Source organism: Pinus tabuliformis, chromosome 2_2 (assembly GCF_031772625.1).
Source record: "Pinus tabuliformis cultivar Carrire ecotype Pingquan chromosome 2_2, CPIR1, whole genome shotgun sequence".
NCBI lineage: Eukaryota > Viridiplantae > Streptophyta > Pinopsida > Pinales > Pinaceae > Pinus > Pinus tabuliformis.
The window spans coordinates 1,297,731,120-1,297,743,306 of NC_142300.1; positions in this window are offsets into that span (position 1 = coordinate 1,297,731,120).

Genomic DNA, 12,187 nt, shown 5'->3' on the forward strand with positions numbered 1-12,187 from the left:
GGGCATCAAACTAAACACAAACAGTAACCTTCCGGACCAAAAGCACTAGTTGGTGATGAAACCCAACATCGCCGAATCCAATACAGAAGTGGTGGGTGGAACAGTTACCCCGGAAACCTGCTTAATGAATAGACTGGACCAAGTTCCTCCACTTTAACCGTTTTGAGTGAAGTGAACCCCCTAGAAAATCCAAGTGAGTCTAGCCGACGTCTGCTCCAGGTACAGTGGGATCTTCCCTCCACCGTCACCTTGGGTAGAATCCTAAAGATAATGGTCACTAAGGTTACCAACAGCAACAAATATACCTGGGGGAACAGTCTACGACCCGATAGCACGCAAGGGTAGAGTAACAAGCTCAATCCCCTTGCCGGCTCCTTGACAATAATCCAAGGTTTACCGACAAGTGACCCCAGGCTCCTCGACAATAATCCAAGGTTTACCGTTTGTAGTACGTGCGTATCTGGCGTCTTTCCCAATGAAGGAGGATTGATTCCCTCACTGGTTCGGACACGGTCTCGTGCTTCTCCTTTAAGAGGAGCTTTCCCAGAGTACAAATGAAACAGTTGGATTTATCCTACCACAAGATAAGCTACTTGTTTGGTTTTACTGTCTTGGAGAGTTAATTACTCTCCTACTCCAAGACACTAGCCTGATCTATATTGGTGTTTCAAAGCCCTAGTAAATAAAAAGTTACTAAGTTGATTTTACTTTAAGCGTTAAATTTTTATGGCTTTTCTTTAGGACAAAAGGTAGCGGAGATGAAACTGATGGTGTGTAGATTCGACTCAAATCCACTAAAAAGATGCACCTAGGATGAAACAAAACAATCTTTCCTTTTTCAATGAATTCCCTAGCTAAGAGAGTTGGAGAATGCAGAATTTATAAAGACAACTTTCTTGGCAATGAAAATCAAAGAAACAAACTCTTTTATCTTTTCCAAAGCACACAACACATGACCACTAATTATTTCACGAAAATTTCCTTTCTCTTTTCAAAGACTTCAAACACTACTAAAACAAACTTTCCTCAAAAGAGATTTTGTATTTTTCCTATTTAACAAAACATGCAAAACTACTTAACAAAAATCAATCTTAAGATCTATGACAATCAAATCAATCTAAGATCTATGAAAACGAAAATCAGTTTAAAGATCTATGCAAATCTATGAGAAATTCACCTAAAAGCAAATCTAATGAGGTAAAAGCCTACAAAATATAATTCCAGGATTTTTTACTCAGTTACAATCCAACCAAGGACTAATTCATTCAGAATCATAAACTAGTCAAAAACAAAATAAAATGTTTTTGTTCTTTTTCTTAAGAATGAAATTCACAGCTTAACCAACAAGCCTTCTCGAAATTCCGCAAAGAGACAATACAAAGGTAGGTTTCTCACAAAGGTGGATTTTACGAAAGGTCCGACTTCTAAGAAGACTGAAAAGACCAGGGAGATCCAAGGTTTTTACAACTTCTAAAGCCAAAGTCACTACAAGACCAATGCAAAAATCAAACCTAGGGCTAGAATCTCTATGAATTTCACTAAAACCCTTGACGCTAATGAAACAAGCTTAGATGAAAACTTTTGACAAGTGAACAGTGGATCTGGGCAGCAAAAACAAGCTATAAACAAAATCTAAAAGATAAAAAGGAAAAAATTGAAATTTTCTAAGCTTTTGACAGGGGTACGCAGGCAGCCTGTTTTCATAGGTGCGGCCACGCTCTGTGTACACAGCAAAAGTGCGTACAGATACGCACTGTGCTTAACGCAGAGGGTGCGTACTGCTCTCAAAACCAAGAAAAATAAAAACTAACTTAACCCTAAGCTATTCCACCCAAATTCACAGTCAATCAGTCAAAAACTAGAAAGACATCAGAGTTTCTCAAATCAAAGTATGAATCAAAAGAGAAGTCAAACAAATCCATGGAATCCCCAGTGGAGTCGCCATTTTGTCATGCGGAAAGAGTCAATTTTGCGGACAAAACCGACCTCCCTAGAAGCTAAGGCTTTCTAGTGACAAACAAAACAATCAAGCACTATCTTTCCCTAAATATGCATTTAAAATAAAAAGAAACCAGGTGTTTAAGGCTTACCTTTAGTCCAACGCTTGTTTGTTGTAGTCCAGCCTCTCTGATCTAGATGAGCTCCTTCTCCTTGAAGCCTGCATTCACTAACAAGCAAACGATTACATAGCACCTAAATAACTTATATAATAAAACATATTCATCATAAAGACCAAGGAGTATATGAAACAAATTATATAGAACAACTTGTTGAGAAAAATGAGCTTAATTGTATTAATTGGAAACAAAAGAAACCATTACAACCAGTGCTTTGGTGTTGTGCAGGTCCCTCCCAGGGTCCAGCAAGAGTTCTCCTTTACTTTGATCAGCTCACCCACTTCCAAATGAAGCTAGGAAAGGATTGGAATCTCTCCTCTCAAGCTCTATAAGGGAGTCCTAATTTCAGCAGCATCTACCCTTAGGAATGTTCAGCTTTCAACCTCTCCTCCCTCTGGCCCAATGCCTGTATTTATAGTGCTTTGGAGGAAGTTAATCAGGTCCACCATGAAAGGGATAAGCCCCTCTTTCAATGGGGTAGCTCCCCTCTCCATGGGATAAGTTCCTCTTTCATTGGGATGCATGAACCATATGGAGGCGCTCAATCCATGTCAAACCATCTTCTAGAATGCTCTAGAATTGACCACAAGTAACTTTTTTGAAGTGAAACTTGCGCCTTTTGACCTTTACAGGAGTACGCACCCACCCCTTTATAGACAGAGCGTACAAGTACGCAGGTTTTATGAACTTGAGGTGCGTACTTGTAGGTAAGGCTAAGAGAAACTGCGTAACCAGAGTTATATTGACTTTTAAGGACTTTCTCTCTTTCTTGGAGTTTGACATGAGGAGCAGAGGTATGAGACTTGCCAAGGAGGACAGTATGACTATTGACGGAGCCATACTGACTGCAAATAGTCATGGTGACAAATTTTAGTGTAACAGAAGGGACCAAGATGTGCCGGAGTGTTGTTGGGAAAAGTATCCATTCGGAATGCCCCTATCCCACTCTAAGGTGTGACAGTGCCTTAGCAACAAACAAAGAAAACTATTCTCGTATTCTTCTTTATGAAATGTAAACAAAGAGGAAGGATGTAACTAACCTGTGTCTTTCGCTAGTTTGTTGATCCAATCGCTCTCTCCTTTGTTCGCTTCCCGCTGCCTGCTACCTTACTGGTCCAGCTTCACCAAGTTCCTGCAAGATCACAGAAGAGAGAAACTACACAAACATAGATTTACATTCATAAATAGTTTAGGATCAGATTTAAACTAAACATGCAAATATAACAAAACATCATTGATATACAAGCATATAGGAGAAACTCAAATAGTTTTATTGATATGATAAGAAAGTCCAAGAGGAGATACAACCAAGTGAGTCCCCATCTAGCATCTACCTCCCAGCAAAGTAATCCCTTCCTCTCCTCCAACAAAGCATAAATCACCCAATGCACTAATCTCAATCTCAAACCAACAGCAATTCTCTGCAAAGTACAAAATTCCAGCCTCCCGGATCTCTGGGTGAGAGACCCATATATAGATGTAAGCAGAGAGGATGAGTCAGCTTATGTTTTGACTTGTGGCTTCTCTCTGTCAGTTCTTGCTTCTACTTGGAGATTGAGAGCCTCTTACTCATCACTAGTCGAATTCATTGAGGCAAGTGTCATTGGAGAAGATTCTAGAAGCTTCCATGGTCTTTCCATCTCATTGAATGAGCTTGCCATTTGTCATTTCCCGCTCAACGCACCCTGGTAGTGCATCCACCTGCATTGCAACACACCTAGCCAGTGTATTTGGGTGCTTTGCAACGCAGGCAGCTAGTGGAGCCTCTGAATTGATCCTAATTTGACTAGTTTTGGGCAGTTTCTGGTGGAGAACTTCTGGGAGAAGCTGTCATTTGTTGACCTTGTTTCTTTAGGAGCTGGAACAACATCTTTAGGGACTTAGGATCCCTTGGTTTATGGACATTTCATGCTTACAGCTGTAAGGCACAAAATTGTCTATAACAGTTGCCCCCTAATGTATGAGGTCGTTTATCGGGTGAAATGCTTTATTAGGAGGATCCGAAGTTCTTTCAATGCTGGGAGGAGACCTGTAATAAGATACAATACAATACATTATTTTTCATACTGTTTTCATGATCTAGCTGAGGCGGGCATTCCCATGCTCAGCTTTATAAATTCATTTTGATGTACATAGGACAGACAATCGTCTGATGGTAGACTGATGATCTTGATGAAATCATCATCCTTTTGGTAGGATGATTATCTGTGCTGTAATGCTGTACATTTCAATGTCTTTATTTTTCCTGAATATATATCGCAGCCCGGATGGATGAAACTAGATCCAGGGTCTTCACTCTCATCCGATCTTCACTCTAAGTACAAGTCGATCCATGTGAGAAATGTTTCGAAGTCGAACATGGAAAGACATCGCTTGATTACCAGTCAATGATGTAAACTGTTAACAAGCGCGAGAGGAATCACCGATAATGATAATGACCCTCAAGGTACTGCAGTACAATTCACGTGGTGTGAATAAAGGACTTGGCGTCGAACACCACGCAAAATCTTTCGGTCGAAGGTCATTGATGTATACCTGTCGCCGGAAGTGAGAAACTTGCCATTGAGGCATGCAAGCTTCAAAGTACTGAAGGGGTGTTCCTAGATCAACTTCTTGGATAATGAGCTGATGTCGACAAGAAGCGATCCATCAAAGGAGGGCCTTGATGTATCCCACATCAGTGACACGGAACGGAGCAAATGATTTTGATGGAGGTGAAAACGATCTGATGATATATGGTTCAGGGTGGCGGTCATGAAAGGATGAAGTATAATGTATGGTAGTGGATGGGACACGGTTGACTTCTCTGGATGACTTCTCTTGAACATATCGGCGACACTTGTGTGATGGATTGGTAGCATTTACCCCAAAGGTGGATGGTATGGCGAGACCATGGTGATGTGACCGGTGAATGAAACAACCCAACCCGACTCAGGCACGGAGTGGAAGTGTCATGTTCAAGAGCGACTTGCTACCCATAAAGTTTCTTTGAGTTTCTTCCCAATTTTTCCCCAGTCAGTACTAACCAGTACCTCTTTATTTTTGTCAAGCTTGAGGAGGATAACATATGCTTGTTCTATAATTTGCCCTTCGGGCAAACCCATCTCTATGTTTTAACGAGCCTAGCGATAGTGAAACTCGTTCTCGTCTAAAGACAAGTTTGTCACTATTAATGTTTTTAACGAGTTTAACGACAAAGATAACTCGGTCCTTTTCATTTTTAGAGAGTCTGAAAAGAAACGTAAAGATAACTCCGGAAGTCCTTTTTCGTCATCTAATCCCTTAAGTCCGAAAAAGTATAAAACAATACAGAAGGGATGAATTTTCGATAGTTTTAACGAGCCGAACAATACAAGTGCTCGATCTTTTTGTGCAAAAATCCCTCAGGTCCAAAAAGATTAAAATCTAGAGGAGGGATAGCACTTCCGGTCGCTTTAACGAGCTGGAAGACCAAAACTCGGCAATCTTTTCATATTTTACGAGTCAGATGAAAAGAGCTTAAAGAAGACTCGTCTTTTGAGGAACGAGTGATAAGATGGGTAGCAGCTGATTCCAGGTAAGGGTTGGAATTTTCCAAGCACGGCAGTGTCACAAGGATGGCTAGTGAAATCACTCTTCGCAGCTGTTCCTCAAAATGGGTAAACAATCAAATGGAGGTGAATGATCGGCCAATGGAAAAGTGGAGGTGACGGTGCAAACACGACCAAGGCTTTAATGGCTGATAATGTTACATTCACGGTGGTTATTTACCGGAGGGTAGTTCATTTTTTAACGAGCTTAAACGCAGATTGAAACACTTGCTCGATCTTATGTTTATTTTTTAACGAGCATGAACTATGTGCTAAAACTGCTCGATCTTATGTTTATTTTTTAACGAGCATGAACTATGTGCTAAAACTGCTCGATTAATCCAGTCATATGATAAGAATGTCTCATTTAAGATTCCATTTTTTATGGATCTTGTGCCTTACAAAGCTTTGCTCCGGAATCCTTTCATTATGCAAGTTCGGAAACGACTAATCCTACGAGTTTAAAGGGTTAGACCTACAGGTTTAAAGGGAGGACCTAAAAATTTAAAAAATAAATAGCCGCCCCTTGCTTGACCCCAAAAGGTTTGCATGCCCCCAGGTATAAAACAGAGTTTCAAAGTTACCCCTACTTTAGTCCAATAAAACATTTGTTTTAGCGGGAGAGGCCTACCTCTTACAGGTTACCCAAAGATTGTTCTATTCACACAGCAAACAAAACACTTCTTCGGCGATGTCTACCGAGATAAACAAAGGTGATTGACTCAGTTCTATCAACTCACATAACTTTGACAAAAGAATCTTATTCTAGAACAACCCCTCTTCCAATCACAAAGGGGGTACGGACTAGTCATATTCTCCTGCGGAAACCTACTCTATACCCGAAGTTTCCCTCCCAAAGCAGACCAGGACGCATGCCCCTTGGGTTCCAGTCATATCCTTCTGAATTACTTGCGCTCATCGGGAGGACGGACCGTGGGTTGAGACATTTCTTGCGTGAAGAGACCATTTAGGGATGGTATATGACTATTTGCGATGCGTGATCCGGGAAATGAAAGCTGGTCCACGAGCTTGACCACTCTTCCTTCGTGCGGAAAACACATTACTCTAAAGAGTGAGGAGACAATGGCTCCCATGCAATATATATAGTCTCGTCCAAGGAGTAGGTTATAATCCAAGGGTCCTTGAACGACCATCACGTTCATTTGAACGGTCTTCCCTTTCAATGTGATAGGCACATTGGGGAGGATCCCTAAAGGTCGACTGGTTCCTTTATCGAAGCCTGTCAGATTTCTCATCTTAGGAAAAAGCGATGGCGAACCAAGCGCTTTCCAAGCAATAGAGGAAAGGATACTCACAGACGCCCCCTCATCAATGATGGTGCCAGCCATGACCATTCTGTATATTTGGATGATAATTCTGAATGGTATGCTGGCTGGCAAGCGGGATCTGCCTAGTTGGTTCCAGTCAAAGGACACAACTAGGTTGCTTGGTGGTGGGACCGAATAGACGGCCGGGTCCGACTCTGATGAACTTCCTTCCTGCGATAAAGGAATGGGTGGATTGCCCCCGTGTTCGTCGGAGTCTGTGTTGATGAAGAGAATTTGGATGGTGTCATCCTTATCCTTTTCAGTGACTGTATCATTCGAAGATAAAACCTCTGAAGGCAAGACCGGGTCAACTGCCGCCTCGACCTTTTGACTTTCGTCTGGTATGGATTCAGTTGGTTTATCCTCAATGATAGACGCTTCAGCTGACCACTTGAGCGGGCCAGCTGGATTGTCAACTAACGAAGGACTTGGCAAGAGTTTTTTATATCCAGGAGGAAGTCATAATGGTGAAACTGAACGATCTTCCAAGACTCTTTTAGCCTCGTCTAAGAAGGGACAATGGTGGAGGGCGTGGTCGCCTTTGCACAATCTACAGGGAGGTCTAGTTCTCCCTTTTTGTCCTGGAACTTCACTTTCGCTAGTTGACGGTGTACTTTCAACATGGCCATCAGAGGTTGACGACACCGGATTGTGCAAACGGGGAGACCAGTCCCTTAGTATCCGAGGGATGCAAGGGCAATCTCTGTGAAAGTGGTCTCCCTTGCAAATGACACATGGCGATTTAGGCCGGGTCAGTGCTGTGTGTGGATTTTCATTCGATGACACTTGTTTTCCCTTATTTGCCTTTGTCTCCTTCTTTTTCTCTTTCTTCTTCTTTTCCTTTTTCTCCTTAGGAACTTGGTTTTTAGCTTTACCAGTCCCGTCACGTGAAGAGGAAGGAAGAGAGGAAGAATTAGAGGAAGTAGAAGGTTGGTGGGAAATTCTGGACTCGTCTAACTGCTGATTCGACTGTTCAGGAATGGTGGTGTTCTGAACGACATTGGTTGAGAAGAGCCAGACCGGCAAGCCAATTGTCAGTCCTGGAAGCGACAATGTGGCCATATGGGGCGCACCAACATCTCGCCAAGAGGAGAAGGGACTAGGATTTCCACCAAGGGGAATTCCTTGGTTGGTGGGCTCCATTTTCTCAACCTAAAGATCAACGCAGGAAAAAGGGTATGAATATTCCGTTTAAAATAAATTTTAATGACGCTTAGACACAACTTGCTTTTTCAATTTTAAAGAGTCGAGAAAAAGCAAAAGATGACTCTAGTCTCCTTCGATTTTTAATGAGCCTGAAGTGACAAGTGCTCAGATGGACCTTTTCCGTTAAGGAGTCTGAAAAGGAACGAAAGGGACTGCTCTAGAGTTCTAGGTAGAGGGTGTGCCAAACCAATCGCAAAACCGCAGAATACTTTTTAGGGTACGGGCGGTCAGTCTTCCCGAATGCTGTGTTCAGTGCATTGCGAGCAGTAGGGTGGCCGAAACGACTTCCTATGGATAAAGGTTTTATGCCTATAGGGGTCTCCCAATATATACTCGACAGTACGTGGGAGCACAATCCGTACTGGCACTTATTGTCTCTCAGGAAGAATCACCCAACCATCAGTGAGGCAACAGTTACCAGGTTTTGCGACGCCGGAACACGTCTCTAGCCTAGACCTCTATGTTGTGCGTTAAGTTACAAAGCGTTGTTAAGTTCATTCAATTTATTTTAGGTTGATCTTTCTTAGAAGTTTGCCTTTTTGGATCACCACGAGATGTAGATACAATTCCTAAATGCAGTGTAAAGATGATAAGCAAGCGTTTATCTCTTTTCAACAATGAAAATCCTAGCTACAAGGGGAAAAGAAAGACACAATCTTTTCTCAAAGAGCATAGAGCACACTGTAAATGCACTTTTCCTAAATCAAATCATACAAACTATCAAAATGCAAATGCACATATGCATGTATTTGTTTTCACTTTCTTAATATTGATGCCTAAAAAGAAAGCTGTTGTACAAATTTGAATTCGATTTCAAGTGAAAAACACAAACAAGCTTCTTTTTGAAATCAAAAAGATGATTACGACACTTATGATTTTGAAGTAAACACTTGTTTCGACACTAGAAATTCACAAATTCAAACCAAAAGACAAAAGTAAAAGCATAATCAACTGTGAACAGCAAACAAACTTACTCCTGAGATCAAAACGACACTTACGACAGGTCTGGATCTAAGGGCGACAGTATGACTAGTTTACTTTTGTAATGGGAAACTGCAAATGATGTAACAAATACACAAAAACAAATACAGTTTCTTTTATACAACTGAGGCAGAATTGAGGCAAAGAAAAGGGGTTTTCATATAGGTACACACACTGATAACAGGCTTCAAAAATCAGAGACAAAACTGAGCAAAATGAAGCAAGGAACCACAGCTGCACAGGGCAAAGGCTGATCAATGCACCTGTTCCACAGAGAAACTGAATTGCAGCGCAGGTAGCCCTCTCGGGACCTGCATTGAAATGCAGAACCTCTTCACAGAGCCTGCGCTGAAGCAGAAACAAGAATTGTCTCTAGGTTCTGGGTCACGGTTTGCAGTTTGATCTATGGTTTTTGGCCGGATAAAAGCTATCAATTAGGTACAATTAGAGGGATGATTTAAAGGAGGACTAAGAGCTATCACAAAGGGCAGTTAGGGCATTTGTGGATCAGCTGTTCAAATCATAAACAAATCCTAGTGAAAGGATTGAAGTAGCAGCTACTTTGCATTTGATAATGGCAAATGCTTTTCGATTGCTACTTCTTGTGTTTATGAAACAAACAATCAAAAGAAACACAAACAAACTAACTAGATACGATCCCCAGCGGAGTCGCCAATTTGTTGTTGGGAAAAGTATCCATTCGGAATGCCCCTATCCCACTCTAAGGTGTGACAGTGCCTTAGCAACAAACAAGGAAAACTATTCTCGTATTCTTCTTTATGAAATGTAAACAAAGAGGAAGGATGTAACTAACCTGTGTCTTTCGCTAGTTTGTTGATCCAATCACTCTCTCCTTTGTTCGCTTCCCGCTGCCTGCTCCCTTACTGGTCCAGCTTCACCAAGTTCCTGCAAGATCACAGAAGAGAGAAACTACACAAACATAGATTTACATTCATAACTAGTTTAGGATCAGATTTAAACTAAACATGCAAATATAACAAAACATCATTGATATACAAGCATATAGGAGAAACTCAAATAGTTTTATTGATATGATAAGAAATTCCAAGAGGAGATACAACCAAGTGAGTCCCGATCCAGCATCTACCTCCCAGCAAAGGAATCCCTTCCTCTCCTCCAACAAAGCATAAATCACCCAATGCACTAATCTCAATCTCAAACCAACAGCAATTCTCTGCAAAGTACAAAATTCCAGCCTCCCGGATCTCTGGGTGAGAGACCCATATATAGATGTAAGCAGAGAGGATGAGTCAGCTTATGTTTTGACTTGTGGCTTCTCTCTGTCAGTTCTTGCTTCCACTTGGAGGTTGAGAGCCTCTTACTCATCACTAGTCGAATTCATTGAGGCAAGTGTCATTGGAGAAGATTCTGGAAGCTTCCATGGTCTTTCCACCTCGTTGAATGAGCTTGCCATTTGTCATTTCCCGCTCAACGCACCCTGGTAGTGCATCCACCTGCGTTGCAACGCACCTAGCCAGTGTATTTGGGTGCTTTGCAACGCAGGCAGCTAGTGGAGCCTCTGAATTGATCCTGATTTGACTAGTTTTGGGCAGTTTCTGGTGGAGAACTTCTGGGAGAAGCTGTCATTTGTTGACCTTGTTTCTTTAGGAGCTGGAACAACATCTTTAGGGACTTAGGATCCCTTGGTTTATGGACATTTCATGCTTATAGCTGTAAGGCACAAAAATGTCTATAACACGGACTTCACCAATCTTTTCCATACCCTTCGCACAAAGTTGGGTATCAAGGATATAGAGCAGCATTTGATACTCAAATACCGCAGCTGCCTGCACAAGTACATCCAGGAAGAAATACAATTCTTGAACATCTCCTCACTCGGCACAGCATACCGATACGCTGTTAAAATTGAGAAAAAGTTCGAACAGAAGAAGCAAGACTTTGGATCTGCAAATCCGAAGCCCAAAGGACAAAGCCAAGGTGGGGTGACCCAAGACAATCCATCGAAGCCGAAAGAAAAGAACAATACCACGAAGTCGAAGAAGGACATAGGAAAGTGGTGTGAGTTCCACAAGAGTCCCACTCATAACACGAGTGTCGGACCAAGCAGTCGCTGGTGGCCGAGTTGAAGGCTTCTGAATCAGATGCATGTTCTGACCCTGAGCCAGAACCTGACAAGGGGAATGGCAAAGGGAAGAAGATCATTGATGCAGATCCCAGTGCCACTGTTGCCACTGCCAAGATCCAGAAGAATGAACCTACAGATCCAGAAGAGGGGGAGTGTCTTTTCCACTCACAGATGTGAGTGAAGGGTTCACCGCTACAATTCATTGTCGACAGTGGCAGCCAAAAGAACCTCATTTCAGCAGAGGTCGCGAAACGGTTGGGCCTACCGACTACACCGCACCCACAGCCATATAGTATCGGGTGGCTTCACGAAGGAAGAGATCTGAAAGTTCGCCAGCAGTGTCGCCTTCCCTATAGCATCAAACCCTTCACAGACGAGGTATTGTGTGATGTTACACCTCTAGATGTTTGTGATGTATTATTAGGCCAGCCATACTTGTGGAGGCGACATGCTGTGTATGAGTCCAAGCCTCGTGTTGTCATTATTTCTTTGAATAATTCATTATACAGGATACCGGAGGTAGCCCCACCTACCGCCACATCTTTGATCACCGCTAAGAAAGGCAGCAAGCTCATCTCCCAGACCAGGAAATTCATCTGTCTGGTTCACTCCCAAAGTAAGGGGAAGATTGTCATCACATCCATGACCCCCGCGAAGGGTTCCTCAATGCAGCAACAACAGCAAAGGAATACAGTCATGACAAGACACAGGAACAACTTCTCCTCACCCACAGGGGTACCACACAAGTTTCAGGTGGGCGACAAAGTTTGGTTGCATCTGCAGAGAGAACGCCTTACCAGAACCCATCAGAAACTCAGACCACTCCGACATGGTCCTTACACCAGTACCAAGGCTACGGGTAACAATGCTTTGAAGCAT